The sequence below is a fragment of the Trachypithecus francoisi genome, unplaced genomic scaffold (assembly GCF_009764315.1).
Source record: "Trachypithecus francoisi isolate TF-2019V2 unplaced genomic scaffold, Tfra_2.0 Lachesis_group16, whole genome shotgun sequence".
Taxonomy (NCBI): domain Eukaryota; kingdom Metazoa; phylum Chordata; class Mammalia; order Primates; family Cercopithecidae; genus Trachypithecus; species Trachypithecus francoisi.
In genome coordinates, this window is record NW_022681461.1 from 33,831,369 (window position 1) to 33,847,496 (window position 16,128).

The 16,128-nt window shown below is 43.8% G+C and overlaps 1 protein-coding gene across 3 annotated transcripts in view; it reads right to left on the reverse strand.

The window, feature by feature from the left end:
* Window positions 1–1,476, reverse strand: part of GLIS3 (GLIS family zinc finger 3) — a 499,006-nt gene extending 497,530 nt beyond the window's left edge. For 2 of the 3 annotated variants that reach the window (XM_033237228.1, XM_033237227.1), the window contains exon 1: window positions 953–1,476. The gene's annotated coding sequence lies outside the window, so the exon portion shown is untranslated. The remainder of the gene's footprint in view (window positions 1–952) is intronic. The other variant, XM_033237231.1, reaches the window with a different exon arrangement.
* Window positions 1,477–16,128: the final 14,652 nt, after the last annotated feature.

Genomic DNA, 16,128 nt, shown 5'->3' on the forward strand with positions numbered 1-16,128 from the left:
GTCAGCTCCAGTGAGTAACTTGGAACTGTCGCTCGGGGCAAGGTGTGTGTCTAGGAGAGAGACCGCAGCTCACTCACGCTTTCCAGAGAGCGACCCGGGCCGACTTCAAAATACACACAGGGTCATTTATAGGGACTAGAGCCGTGCGCAGGACAAAGTCTCCGAGACTGAGACATTTTCCAAACAGTGCTGACATTTTGTCGGGCCCCATAAAATGTAAACGCGAGGTGACGAACCCGGCGGGGAGGGTTCGTGTCTGGCTGTGTCTGCGCACTGGCGGCGTGGGAGGTTAGTTACTGACCCGGTGGCTGCGGGTCGCCGGGCCGGTACCGGCGAGGATTGTAGGTACCCTCAACCCGACCACCTCTTGCAATCATGGGGACACCGGCTTGGATGAGACACAGGCGTGGACAACAGTCTTCGTGAAGCTCCACAAACACGTGGAACTTGAAAATACAACTACTGCCCCGTGTGTGCGCGAGAGACCTCACGTCACCCCATCAATTCCCACTTCGCCAAAGTTTCCCTTCAGTGGGGGCTCTGGAGTGGCGCGCCCCACGCCCGTGCGTCCTGCAACTTGCCCTGATTGTGTACCCCTCTGCCCCCTCTACTTAAAATGAAAAAACAAAAACTGTTCCTAATTAGCGAAACTTTAAAACCCTGTTGATCTTTCTGTCTTCTACATTGGGCGCTCTTAGGCCACTGACAGGAACACTGTTTGAACCCTAATTGTTGCTATCAATCTCAGTAAGCGCAGGTCTCTCAGTGACCTATGACTCTGGGGATTGGGGTGCGCGTATCCTTAAACCCGCGCGAACGCCACCGGCTCAGCGTGGAAAACTATTTCTAATCCCTAGTTTGCGTCTCTGAGCTTTAACTCCCCCACACTCTCAAGCGTCCGGTTTCTCCCCGTCTCTCGGCTGCGAGCAAAGTTCCTATGGCATCCACTTACCAGGTAACCGGGATTTCCACAACAAAGCCCGGTGTGCGGGTCCCTTCCGCCGGCCAGCCAGCGCGAGTGACAGCGGGCGGCCAGCACTGACGAGGAGTAACTTGGGGCTCCAGCCCTTCAGCGCGCTCCGCGGGCTCTACCTCCTTCGGAAATGAAAACCCCCATCCAAGCCGGGAGACTGAGCGCGGAAACCCGGCCCAAGTGCCGTGTGTGCGCGCGCGTCTGCGAGGGCAGCGGCGGCAGGGGGAGGAGGAGGCAGAGGCGGGGCGGCTGGACCCTCTGCATCAGCTCATTCTCCCCTGCTACACACATACACACGCAAATAATGTTTCTAAAAAGTTGAGTTGCGACTTTGTGCCTCGCCTGTCCTGTTCATCCTTGTCCTGGGCCGGGGAGTGCTTCTGGGGGCCGACCCCGGGATGCTGGCTAATTGCTGCAGGCGGCTTCCGTCGCCAGTGCGACCCTGGACGGCCGCGGACGGCTTACAAGGGGTCCCGGGAGGGGCAGTGGCCGCGGCACTCGGCGCCGGTGCCCGTGCGCGCCGCGCTCTGGGCTGCCCGGGCGGCGCAGTGTGGACGCGGCTGCAGGGAGAGGGGAAGGGGGAAGAGGGAGGGAGGAAGGCGGCCCGGCGAGGAGTGTGGATGTGTGTGCGGCCGCGAGCGCCGGCCTGCAGCCAGCTGCTTCCTGAGTGTGAGCGCCGGAGGGGGAGGGAAAAGAGTGGGGGCGGGCTCGCTGGTCACTAGGCTGGCCAATTCGAAGGCTGTGCTTGTGTCTCCCTCTTGACGCGTACACACACACACACACACTCACACTCACACTCCCAGTACTCCAGAAGTCCAGAAGTCGAGGAATTCCAGAATTCCAGAACAAGGTAACAGCAGGGAGACACTTCGCCTTCTTCCTGGCCTTATTTGTTAAACTGACTTTTATTTTAACATGAAAAGGTGTTCGTGTTTAGACAGGATTTGATGTCAGGTCATAAAAAAATAAATGAACAAACAACAACAACAAAAAATCCGGTAGTAACAGAGAGAATAACACAGTGAAAAATGGCAAAAGGGTTGCTTTGAAATTTGGAATCGGATGCACATAACAACTTCGAAACTGGATAGGTGAAGCAGTAAGGAAGTGTTTGGCATCTTTTCCAAGTATAGGCAGGGAAGAGAGGAAGGTGATGGAAGTGTTGGAAGGGTATAAAATTCCTAACACAGGCAGTTAGGAATGGAGGTATATTCCCTGCATATGTTACATCTATAAAGTGGCACTTTATAAATTCAACATCCTCAGCCTCATACCCCACCTAAGCTCTGACCTACCATCCCTTCTGCTTGTGTTGATCAGAGCCCTCAAAAGGTTGTTACAAGAAAGTCTGCTTTTAGTAGTTCATCACATGTATTGCCACAGATGCAAGGACTTTCATCTTGGGAATCTAGGTATGTAATGCACACAATATCCTCCACGTAGGCCTTTCTGCAGTTGAGAGTATTATTCACCCTCATGAATTAAATGAGTGAGGATGCCACCAGACACTTTTAGAATTTCACAAGTCCTTATATTCTGTTCTAATGTTCCTACTCCAATATAAATTAGCAATCAGGTAGTAGATGCTTTGATCAAGATAGAAGTCCTCAAGGACACAAATGACTTACCCCAGAAAGCCAAAACTAAAAGACTGTTGGCAGTTTTCATTTCTCTAATTTCAGTAGGAATATTACTAGGTTTGGTCTGTATCCATGATATTAACATAACCAAAAGAAGCCTGGTTTCCACAGTACTTTTTCTTTTCTTTTCCTTCTCCTCCGGACACAAACTCATCAGAATATTAATCACCAGAATATTTGTCAGCAGAAGTAGGGGAAGAAAAATAGTAAGAGTTTAGGATATGTCATTCTGTCAATTTTCCAGTTTCTCTCTGTTCATCTCTTTTAAATACAAGTATCCAGACCCAAGATTGGCAATAGATGGGCTCAACCACACATAAGAAAAGAAAATACTCATAAAATGAAGCATGCAGCAACATCACAAAAACAAAGAAACCAAGTGGTGGAAATTGCCATGACTATTCCATTGTGGCTAGTTATTGCAACATGCCTGACATTCACATAAAAACTCTTCTTCATTAACTCCAGCCTTCAGGAACAGAGCAAGATGGGAACACTAACCCTTCAATGCATCATGGGAACTTCTGTTCATCAGATTCTTGTGCTGTACAACAACTGCTCCCCAGGAACAAGACAAGCCTGGGTGGAGGCTGCAAAAAACCTTTCCAACATCCCTTAAATATCATTTCAAATACAATGGTTTTGATGCATAGACTGGTATCCTAGGGGCTTGCAGAGCTTCTAAAACTTCCCAAATGATGGGAACAGCTTAGCTGGAAAAGAAAAAATATATAGTGCTACACCCAACTTTAATCAACGGCTCATGGAAAAAAACACTGGGAAAGTTATGAGTCATCGACCTGGAGATCCCCAAAATCTCTTCATTTATAAGAGCCCAAGAGTGGGAATGTCATTTTATTTAGGTGTGATTTTCATGAACATCTAACATTCCTAAAATATTTACCACTAAAGAGGTATAGTGCTTTGGTTGAATTTTTTTCTTTTTTTTTTTTCTGGCCAAGAATGTAGATCTGCAATGTTCTTATATTCCATGGATTATAGTAAAAATGCAGTTATTGTTGTACCAATACAACCCTGGAGTGACTCAGAATGAGATCTGTACCTCTTCTGGGCTGAATTGGTCAGCAGGGGTGAGGGAGGGTGGTAATGAGAGACAGTGAGAAAGGAAATCATGTAGTTCGGAAATGATACTCTCCCCTACCCATGAGCTCTCCATCGTGCTCAGGAATCATACTCTGGCAGCCCTTCAGCCAGATAGGTGGGAACTGCAGCCCAGTCTGTATCTTCCCTCTCTAGAGACCTGTGTTGTATGTGCCTCAACCGCTGACTCAGAGCAGCTGACTCAGCAGACAGGCCCCTGCTGCCAGCTCCAGTCCAGTTCTCATTCATTTGAGAAATATTCAGTGAGTACATACTCTGTCCAAGTATTGGGACTAAAGGAATTAACACGTGTATGCATTCTACATGTGAGGATATTACGGAAAACTTTTTGCCCAGTGTCTCAGTTATAGCAAACCCTCAAGAAATGGGGACTCTTTCCATATATTACCTTGTCTAATCCTCAAAACAATTGTGTGAGGTGGATATGAATAATCTCCTATTTAGAAGCCAAGAAGTTGAAGCTCAGTAAACAGTTAAAGAGAGTCAGAGACAGAGCCAGATATGCCAGTTTAGAAGCTCCAAGTTCAATCAACATTACTGTACTACAAAATAATTGTGCATGCTCTTTGAATGTGTATAAAACATATTGCAGGTGTATAAAGTGCAAAGCATCTTCTGATCAATGTTGGATGAGCATAGTGAAGTTTGTAGGGAATGTGGAGGAGGCACGAATAATTTCCTGCAATGTGACATGGAGTAGCTTGGCTGTTTGAGCTGGACTTCAAAGAATGAGTAGAGAACTGATAAGCAGAGGAGATCATTTCAAGTAGAAGAATCAGCATCAGAAGGGGCACAGAAGGCATAAGTCCTGCATAGCAAGCAGCTCACTCAAAGCTATAATACAAAACAGAAACATCTACAGTCTCACAGCAATGAAACACTCCTGAAGGAACGTCCTAACAGCAAAACTTCAGAACTGTTATTTGAGTCACTTTGAGTGCTCTGACAGTAAACTACTTACAAACTTGCAAAGAACTATGATCAGATTCCTACTCCCATAAAGTGTCCATGAAAAGAAACAAGTTTGAACCCCAAAATGCAGAGAAATTGAGCGAATAGCACCAGTGATAGTATGCCTAGCTATTAAAACACAGACGCACATACACACACACACACACACACACACACACACACACAAGCTGGCAAGAGTCCAGTTATGTAGAAATGCAGCGGAAAAAGTTAGTGTTTGCCAACTTTAAGAGGGGGAACTAAATGTGTAAAATGGAAAGTTTCCATTTTCCTTTCCTGTGTGAGTAGTACAAATAGTGGAATGCAGCAAATTTCACATTATGTTATCAGTGTGTGATATACTAAGAAAACTTAAGCTGATTTTTCTACTAATTTGTCACAAGTATGTTCAGCCCAGACTCTGGCTCACATACACATCAGTGATATAATTTTTATTAAAAAATTGTCATTTACACCTATCACATTCACAACATCATACCTCTTTTCCTTTCTAAAGTCAAAGCTGTAAATATTTTACTCCATACAATATCTCTCAATCTTGTCTAATTGGTGAAATGTTTCTTCTTTTTTTATACAAACCAAGCTAAGATGTATCTAAAATTCAGAGAAAGATTGATGAGGTATTCCTTGACATATTACTTAGGTATATCTACAAAGAGTTTACCATAACAAACATAAATTCATAGATATATACAATATTCCACAGGCAGCCAGTTATTCTTTCACAAATTAACATCTATGCTGGCCAACTATATGTGATGTTGTAAAATTAATTACCTAATCCCAATGCTATCTTATCTATAACTGCCTTCTATAAGTGCCTCTTAATGACCATAACTTACTTTTCTTCATATGCCTTTCATGGCCTCGAAATAGTACTGGGCACTAGTAAGTAACTAATGCTAATCTAATAAATGGATTAATTAATGAGAGAATGAAAGAATGGTTTCTTTACCTTCAGAGATAATAAATAACACAACTAATTATTACATATGTGTATAATCATTTCAGTGTTCCAAAAGAGGCTAACAGATGCTCTTTGAATGTGTGCAAAGCACATTGCAAGTATACAAAGTACAAGGCATCTTGTTATCAATGTCAGATGAGCATAATTAGTGTGTAGGGAGTGTGAAAGAGGCAGGAATGATTTCTTACATTGTGATATGAAGTAGCTTTCTGTACCCCTAGGCTTTTTGTTATAAACTGAAGATTTAAATATTACCTCCTATTTCTTGAAGAAAATTCAATTTCTTTGAAGAAAATTCAAAGACTTTATGCAATGCTTAGAGTAAGGAGGAGAGCCGGTCTGTGCCCTGCTCCAGTGACCCTTTCCTGTCTGACACCCACTACTAAACCAGGTCATTTGCATCATACCCTGAATTCTAGCCTCAAAATAAAAATATATACTTAAATAATGGGGAGAAAAGGGAAGAAAAGAAATGGAAAACAGGGAATTAGGGTACAGAGAAGAAGGTGAATTATTTAAAAACTAGTGGAAATGAAGAAGGCAGCACAGCACTGGTACATCAGGATAACTGAGAGCAACTAGTTAGTTTGGGGCAGAATTAAGCTCTGGAACAAAAGCAATTCAGTGGCTTTTCAGACTCCTCCCCAACTCACCTCGAGTCTTAAATATACCTGCAAAGGGGGTCAAAGAAACTCAGAAATTTTCCACAAATCCTAACTTCTCACAATGTTAAAAGCATGCAGGAGATTTTCACATGTATACACATTTCTTTTCTTGTTTAACTCTATACAGCAGGGAAGAGTGTAATTTTATTGTCCGTGGAACAAATGACCAGTTGCCCCCAAAGCAGACCTGCCCCGGGTAAGAGTGTTGACTTCCTTCAGGCTGTGGGCACTGCTCTAAGTTCATGATCTACATTTTTTTCACTTCATCCTCACAACATCCGAATCAGATAAGATCTAGCACAGCTTCCATTTTACAGATGAGAAAACAGAGGCAGAGAGAGGTGGAATATCTCCCCACTGTCACCCAACTCATGTGGGATAGCCAAACTTCTACCTATTAGCCATTGCTCTATTACCTTTTCAGGGCAGGAAACCCTACTTCCACCAGACAATGATTTGTTTATTCACTCAGGCAAGTGGTATGTTGGAAGAAGAGTGGACTTTGGAATCAGAAATCCTGGAATCCCAACTTCACCACTAACCGAGAGACCTTGAGCTGGTTCCTAAACCACGGGGAACTTCAATTCCACTACATGAGTTATTGCAAAGGTTGAATGGGAATTGTGACACTGGCCAGCACACATGTAAAACCAGGGGCATCCCCTATTGATAAGGAGCCCAGCCCAAGATCTTCAAGGGAAATAGATCCCAGCCCCAGCTCCACTGATGGGCTTGGTGATTCAGAGAGGAATCTCACTCCCTTGGTCAAAGTGAAAGGCTCATAAATCTGGGCCTAAGTCAATCCGTGCAAGACATTCTCCTGGCTATAGGGATTGGTTAAAAAATGGGCATGTAACCCAGTTTGGGCTAAATGAGATGTGAGCAGGAAAGTTATCTGATAGCTTCTGAAGAAGGTAACTTCTCTTTCTAGAGAGCCGCTGGAGAGGTAACCTTTTCTCCTCTATGTGTTGTGGAGAGAAAAAAAAAAAGTGAAACTGATTTCCTCTCAGCCTACACAGAAGGCTCACACTTGGTGAAGGGAAGGGTGGAGAAGATTACAGAGAATAGCCCTGATGGAACCACACCTAATTTCTACCTGACCTCTTAACTTTTTCATTTGTATGAGTTACTAAATCCCTTTTAATTTCTAAACAAATAATTATAGCAACTTATAGAAGTACCTAAGGTATTAAGGCACCATCATGAATACAAAGATAAGCAAGACAAACTTCAAGGGGCTCACCACCTAATAAATATTATACTTAGCTTTTATGACATCATTTTAGTCTTTTTTTTGTTGTTTTTTGTTTTTGTTTCTAAATAGGGTCTTGCTTTGTCACCCAAGCTGTAATGCAGTAGTGTGATCATAGCTCACTACAACCTCGACCTCCTGGGCTCAAGTGATCCTCTTGCCTCAGCCTCCTAAGGAGCTGGGACTACAGGTGCATGCCCTCATTTCGTTTATTTTTGTAGAGGCAGGGGGGTCTCGCTATGTTGCCCAGGTTGTGGGTTTTTCAAGTAAAGTTATGGCTCATACTCTCTTCAGGACCCTCCTACCATTTGGTCAGTTTGATATTATGCAAGAGAAATTCCATTTCCCCAGTAGTTACACAATGCCCCCTTTCAGACCAGCTAGTCAACCCTGTGAGGGTCAGATAGAGTAGTTTATCCATTTGGTTGTCAGACAACTGTCTCGAACAGCCAGGCCATTTCTACATGTTCTCAGTTACTGGTTAACAAATACTGCCCCAGAATTCAGCACCTAATAGGAAATACATTCATTTCCAAATTCCCACCAAAATTGGATTTTTCTCATTCCTAGATAAAATGGAGACACCCAAATTTTCCTGGAATGGCATTCAGAAATACAGAAGGAATCATAGAGACATGTCTGCCCAGCCATCTCTGAGTCTCATGCCTTTTTGCTGTTGCTGCTGTTATTACTCCTACCTTGGAAAGTTTCAGTTCATCCTTGAACATCCTCCCCACCCCCATGCTTTTCTGTCTTCTGTTTCATAACTAAATGCCATTTGAAACTCTAGCTATAGATACCCCTGCTGATATAAGCAACAGGGGCAGAGAGTCCTTAGATTCTAGACTGAATTTAGGTCCCAGCAGTTAGACAATGGGAACTTGATAATAACGATGTTATCTCAGCAGATTGCATAAGTCAGAAATGTTCTCCCTGTCACTGCTTTCTTTTTCCTTCCAGCAAGAAGTGGACATTAAGGAGAAAGTGAAGGGGGCAAGTTATGAGTGATCAGTTTAAGACACAGTTTAGTTATGGCAATGATAACAACTCAGATTTATTAGGGGCTTATTATGTGCCAGGCTGAGCAAAGTACTTAAGACTCTTGATCTCATTTAATTCTCACAGTATAGGGGCTAATGAGTGGTAGAGGTGAGAGTAGGACCCAGCCTCACTTGGCTCAAGGGCACACACTCTTAGCTGTAATACTCTACTGCCTCCATAAAGTATGCTTATTATAATACATGTTGATGAGATATGTGAAAAATATAATTTATGTAAAAATTAAGAACAAGATATATTGTATAAATTATATATGTAATGACCTGCTTATATGACACTACTGTGATACTGAACTTCTTAGAGTTCCTCAAAGCCTGCTTTGCAAACTTTCCAGAGCCTCCGAGACTGCTGTTTTATCTACACAGAATGACCTTAACTATCCACCTCCTCTTACTCTGAAGCTTTCTCTGATAGGGAGAATAATGTCCCCTGCTGTGCCCCAACAACAACAACAAAAAATCCACGTCCTAACTCCTGGAACCTATGAATATGTTAGATTACATGGCAAAAGGGACTTAAGGCTGCAGACGGAATTAAGTTTGCTAATTAGTTGCCCTTAAAGTAGGGAGACTATCCTGGACTATGCAAGTGAGCCCTGGATTAGGGATGTGGTAGTCAGGGAAGCAGAACCATAGAGAGACTATGTTACTGGGTTTGAAGGTGTAGGAAGGAGCTATTAACCAAGGAATGTGGGCAGCTCTAGAAATTGGAAAAGGCAATGGAATAATTCCTTCCTAGAGCCTCCAGAAAGGCATGCAGCCCTGCCACACCTTGATCTTAACCCAAGGAAACTTGTGTTAGACTTCTATACTACACAACTGTAAGATACAATTGCGGGTTGTTTAGGATGCTATTTAGGGTAATTTGTGACAGCAGCAATGCACTTTCTCAACTTTCCTCTCTCCCTTCTCCCTCAGACCCAAACACTGCTGGCTCTCAGCTCCCACAGAACACTGTCCTTATAGTATTTAATGCTATTGATACTATCTGGGGCCTGGCCATGTATATCCCATCTTTCCCTTAGCTTCTTCAGGAGCATTGTGGCTTGGTATCATGACCCACCTGAGAGCCTTAACCCTGCCACCACCCACTTTCTGCTGCAAGCACAGGCACTGTCAAGTGAAAGGACCCACAGCCCATGAACTGGAAGGAACAGGAAAGGCAGGAGAAAGAGGATATAAGAGGAGAGCAGCAGGGGGATGCAGGAAGGAGGAGGATAAAGGGATTACCAGAGGAGAGGAGGTGAGAAAACACAGAGAGGGAAGGAATGAAGGGGGAAGACGTGATCAAAGAAGAGGAGAAAGAAGGAAGGGCGCTGGAGGAGGACACAGAAGTTAGGGTGGCAACGAAGAGGAGAAGGGAGAATAAACAGAAGGGACCTTGTTCTGCCCCCACCCATCTCCCACCTGAACACCCTCTCCTCCCTCCTCCCTGAAATCTCCCCCAGCCGTGAGTATCCAGTCCTAGTGCCTCTTCCTTGCAGTGGCTGTCAGTGCTGGGTACTCTTTAGAATACCCGGAGAAACTTGCCAGGCTCCCCCACCCCCCCCCCCCAGAGATTCTGACTTAATCAGCCTAGATAGGATCTAGGCATCAGGACTTTTTATAAGCTTCCTAGGAGACAAATGGGCAGCCAGGGTGAAGAACCATTGTCATAAAGCCCTTTTTGATCTCTTTGTCTCACCTGGGATGGCTCCTACAGTCAAACTCAGAGCCCTCATCTAGGTCTCACACTTGGCAGCTGGAGAGACTGAATTGATACAATTTTAGAACCCAGACCCCAGAGCCAAACTGCTGGGATTTAGTCCTGACTCCACATTCAATAGCTGAGCAACTCTAGGGAAGTCACTTAAGCTCTTTGTGCCTGTCTCTCTATCTGCAAAAGGAGAATGAATATAGTCAGGTATTTGCCTTACAGCATTGTTTTGGAGACTGAGTTAATATTTGTTAAGTGCTTAGAACAGTGGCTGCCACACATAATGTATGATAAAAGCATTTTCTTAGATAAAGCAAAATCAGCCTGCATCATCTCCAAATTGTTACTCTATCTTGTCAAGCTGTTTAACCTTTTGTGTACATGCCCGTGCCCGGTTTACAACTGCCCTCTTCTGTCATTCCCACCACACCAAAGCTATTGCTGTCTGCATCATAGGCACTCATAGTCTGTTAAGTGAACAAAGAAGAAGCAGGAAATAATTCCAAAATATATATAACCTGTTCATTAAAATTAAGACTTGGCTGTGAGTTAATACTTTAAAAAAAAAAAAGTCATTTAAACAATTTCCACTTATGAACAAAGGTCTTAGGCAGTGGTTAGGGCAGGGGGAGCACAGTATAAGTAACAGGAGATGTGTGGCATAAGGAAGAGTCCTGAGTGGTTCTCAAATTGGACAATTCTGATATCTAACTGAGGTTACAGAAAGTCATAAAGTAGGCTGAAAAAAGAAGAGAGGTGGAAGTTCTGAAAAAATACCCAGGTCAGAGGAATAAAAGGCCACAAAAGGCAAACTTACTACTTTATCATTGTGCCTAAGGCAGGCCCAGTCTACATTTCTATTTTGATGACTGATTTGCATACACACTCATATACATTTTAACTCTGAAAGTAGAAGTTCCATATGTGTTTTATTTACTCTCATTTATTTTTTATCTTTACCAGTTGGCCTATTTTTTTTTTATTCACATGACATCAGGAGATCATCATTGCAACAAGCAACTCAGCTTAGAAGCGCTGGGATAACTCCGAAAGAGATATTTGAGACAAGATGTAGAACTTTGTATTAGAGTATAATAAAATTTATAATGCACAAATTTGGCGGCCAAAAGATTTCTCTCAAAGGTATGAAGAGATGTCTGTGCTACATTTTCAAAGAAACCAAATAAGACGTGGTCCCTGAATCACTGTCTGAACGCAAACAGCATTTGGCTTTGATCTGAGTTGTTGAAAACTATGACCAATTTATCCTGAGGATGCCAAACCATCAGAGAATGTTTTTAAGTCTGGATTTCCATATCAGGATTCTGCTACACACTTGTTCTCTTCATTTCACATTACATAGGGCCAACCCAAAATAGTACTTCCAACAATGGGTGTAGTTGGTATGACAATTTCACATCTAGTTATGGGCAAGGGGTAGATGGGCCTTTTTCTTACTGACATGCTCGTGTGGCCCAAGAAATATATATAAAAATATAATTGAACAGTAAATTGAATTATTTGGTATAATCCCCCTTCTATACTGTATTGATAGACTTCTTAGGCAGACTCAGCCAGTTTCCGAGTGCATGGGGAATAAGGAAAATTTCATAAACTCGCTTGTCAAATGAACGTGCGCCAGTGTGCCTCTCCAATCTACCCGAGTCACACCTGCTGCCAGCCTTCTTCCTGCTCTCCACCTGGTCCAAGAAGAGTCACTGCCGATTTTTTGAACTTCATTTGCAAACCTAAACCCCAAATATATCCATTAGTTTCAATGATGAATCACATTTGCAGTGCCCCTTCCTGCCTCCAAAGCTAAACTATATGTGTGTGAAGGTGCAGAAACGGGGGGAACGGATCCAGTCCCATGAGGACATGCACCAGCCATCTTGCAAGCATGTGCGACACACCAAGGACCTCCTACAATGAGCCAATCACCCAGGATTACCCACTTTTGGGTCTCAGTAGGATTTTTTGGGAAAGTGATGAGGACTTGATCAGCACATACAGTCTCTGAAGCACTTTCCACTTTGCCCACATCCTTCTGAAATAAGTAAATGGGGGTGGTGATGTTGATGTTTTACGCTTCTCTAAAATTTAGGGCATCTAAGTCACCCAAAGGTAGGTATTTGTCTAAAATCATAGTCTGAAGCTAGAGATTTGGACCCATTCTGCATTCAGGGTGCATCTTCAGATTTCAATACAGACAAGGTGTAGAGGATTTGGAGGGCAGTGGGCAACTTCTAAGGATGGAAACTTTATAGAAGTGCCTAATCCTAAAGCCAGAGTGTCTTTGCAGGAGTTCTTAATGCTAAGGAGTCTGTGGATAGAAGTGGATACCTTTTGGCCAGGCCTGGTGGCTGATGCCTGTAATCCCAACACTTTGGGAGGCCGAGGCAGGTGGATCACTTGAGCCCCAGAGTCCAAGACCAGCCTGGCCAAGATGGCAAAACCCCGTCTCTACTAAAAGTACAAAAATTAGCCGGGCATTGTGGCACATGCCTGTAATCCCAGCAACTTGGGAAGCTGAGGCAAAAGAATCACTTGAACTGGAGAGGTGGAGGTTGCAGTGAGCAGAGATAGCACCACTACACTCCAGCCTGGGTGGCAGAGCAAGACTCTGTCTCAAAAAAGTAACTAAATAAATATAAAGTGTTTACCTTTTGTAATCCCATGTATTTCATTTTAGACCTTATTATGAGAAGCAGTCCACAAGCTTCACCAGACTCCCAAAGGAATCCATTACACGATAAGTTACTGACCCCTGCAACTGTCAGGGCCCACTCCCCCTCCCTCCCAAGCCAGAATAACTCCACACCCAGACACCAGATCTGCATCCCCCCAACTCCTACCCCTACCCTGACTTCCACCGTCTGTCTTCCCCAATAGCAACATGGTGGCCCTTGACCCTCCTGCATCAGCCTTATCGCTGCCCCCTTCTTTTACAGTCACCTCCCCTGCCTTCTATAAAACACTGTCTTGTCCTGGGAGTTTGGGTTGTATGTTTAAAGACTGTCAGCAGTGGTCGTCTGACAGGGGAGCAGGGCAGGTGGTTAGGTGACAGGAATTTGGTTCCATGATGTCTTCATTTTTAGAGTAAGCCCATTTTACTTAAATGATCAAGAAAACAGAAAAGATCTTTTAAAAATCTATTCTTCTTGTAAGTGGAAACTACATGATGAGAACACATGTACACAAAGAGAAGAACTACAGACACTGGGGTCTACCTGAGGGTGGAGAGTGGGAGGAGGGAGAGGAGCAGAGAAAAATAACTATTGGGTACAAGGCTTAGCATCTGGATCACAAAATAATCTGTACAACAAACCCGCATGACGTGAGTTTACCTGTATAACAAACCTGCACATGTATGTCTGAACCTAAAATAAAAGTTTTTTTTAAAAAAAAAAAAAAAGAAAGAAACTTTACATGTTGGGTGTGGTGGCTCACACCTGTAATCCCAGCACTTTGGGAGGCCAAGGCTGGCAGATCACTTGAGGTCAGGAGTTCAAGACCATCCTGGCCAACACGGCGAAACCCCATCTCTACTAAAAATACAAAAAAGAGCCAGGCGGTGGTGTGCACCTGTAATCCCAGCTACTGGGGAGGCTGGGGCACAAGAACCACTTGAACCAGGGAGTGGGAGGTTGCAGTGAGCTGAGATCGCACCACTGCACTCCAGCCTGGGTGACAGAGTGAGACTTCGTCTCAAAAAAAAAAGAAACTTTCCAATTATACACATACACAGGCACCCATATGAGCATGCATGTACATACATGCAAATTTTGCCAATAAATTATTTGCAGTGTAGTTATACATATGAAAAACAGATCTGCTCTTCCTCCCAATTTCTTCTTGATTGCGCTTGCATTCCTTGTCCTCCTCTCTTCACCTGACCATGCTGTTACCTTAGGCCTCTTCTATCCTTTCCCTCTGTTTTATGGCTCTGCTAACTTCACTGTGGCTTAGTGGAACTGAAGGAGGCCTTGGGGCAGGTGGAGCTGGGTATGCCAGCCCTGAGGGCTGTGTCTTCAGCCAGATCATTTAATCTCTGCTTCTCAGTTTACTCATCCATAGGAAGAGCTAACATTTTGCAGGTGCTTACTCAGGCCAGACATGTTACATATATTAGTTCATTTAATCCTCACAATAACACTATGAGGTTGGTAACGTTAGCCCCACATGCACACACTGAGGTACAGAAAAATTAAATTACTTCCCCAGGATAGACAATGATAGTAGCTCCTCTACTTTTTCCAGTCTTCTGGCTTCAGAGTCTGTCCTTTTAGCACTATGCTATGCTGCTTCTTTGGGGAAGAAAAAAAAGTCTCAAACTGAATTCCACATACCTGTGTAACAGTACTCTTTTGTTGATTAGAGATAACATGGGAGGTGGAGGTTGGACATACAGAATGCCCAGCACATAGTACGTGTAGCTGTCATCACACTCCTCTAATAAGCGTCACCCTATGCTTCCTCCGCACAACTCCATTAACTCTGGCAAGTGTGTCTGCTTCCATAGCCCACAGGAATCTTAGTTTGAGCAGCTGTCTTCTTTCTGAGCCATTGCTGCTCCCTCTTCAGCCATTCTGCTCACTGTGCCACCTCCCCCTCTCCATCTCACCCTGCCTGCTTTCTGGATGTTTCTGGCATCAGCTCCCATTGTTCAGAACCCATCTCCTCCCACCACCCAACTTGAGGTCCTCAGTTCTCTCAGCCAGACCAGTTCTCTAACCTCCTCATGGGTCTGCTGGCCTCCAGTCTCTCCCTACACAAATTTGGTTGACATGCAGTTGTCAGATTAATGGTCCTGGATGTGACTCTTTGATCTTGGACCTTGATTTTTCTCTCTGGCAGTGTCCCCTGCCCAATACTCTGTTCTTGAGTCAAAATGGACTACTTACTAGAGTCTCCAAACACACCTTGAGTTTTACCTCTGCTGAGATGCCCTTCCTAGGCCAATCTCCCACCTTAAGATCAAGTTCCAATGCCAGCTCCTCCCACAGCCTCCCCTGGGAGTCTCAAGTGCACTTGGACTTCCTCTCCCTTGCATTTTGCACTAGGTGTGTGTTGCAGGAGGTAGGGGATCAGTGTGCATGGTCTTTTCCACCTCTAACTGATTTATAAGGTCTTACACAGGCTTGGGCCTCAATATTTGTTAAAAATATAAATGTGTAAATGGGAAAAACTGAAGTCCAGAAAGATTCACTGACAAAATCAATAAATCAGGTAGTTGAGAGATGGCATTACATAAAAGTGTAGTTAGCCATATTGCCTGAGTTTAAGCCAATTCTAGCGTTTATTAGCTGGTGTGACCTGGGGCAAGTAACTTAACCTTTGTGTGCCTCAGTTTTCTCAGCAGCAATGTGGGAATAATAATAGTACTTATCTCATAGGATGGTCATGAGGATTAAGTGAATTAATACCTATAAAATATTCAAAATGGTACTTAATACATTGTAAGCACTCAAATGTTAGCTAGTGTTTTTTTTTATTAATGGCAGGACCCGAATCAGAATCAGGAACCCTTGACTTCCAGTCCAGTGCTCTTTCTCCCAGGCTCCTTGTCTTGGCACTGTGTAGCTACCTGCCACTCAATGCTCTCTGTTTCCTCAGTGTCCTTACTCTTTGTTCAACTTCCCCACTCCATGCAAAAAAGATGCATGTACATGGTATGTTTGCATGTGCACATACATTCAAGTCAATAGGTCAATACTGCTTTTTCCATTTAAGGTAGTCTAGAACTTTGATGATGCTATGTGGTCTTCAGTCAAAAAAAAAAAAAA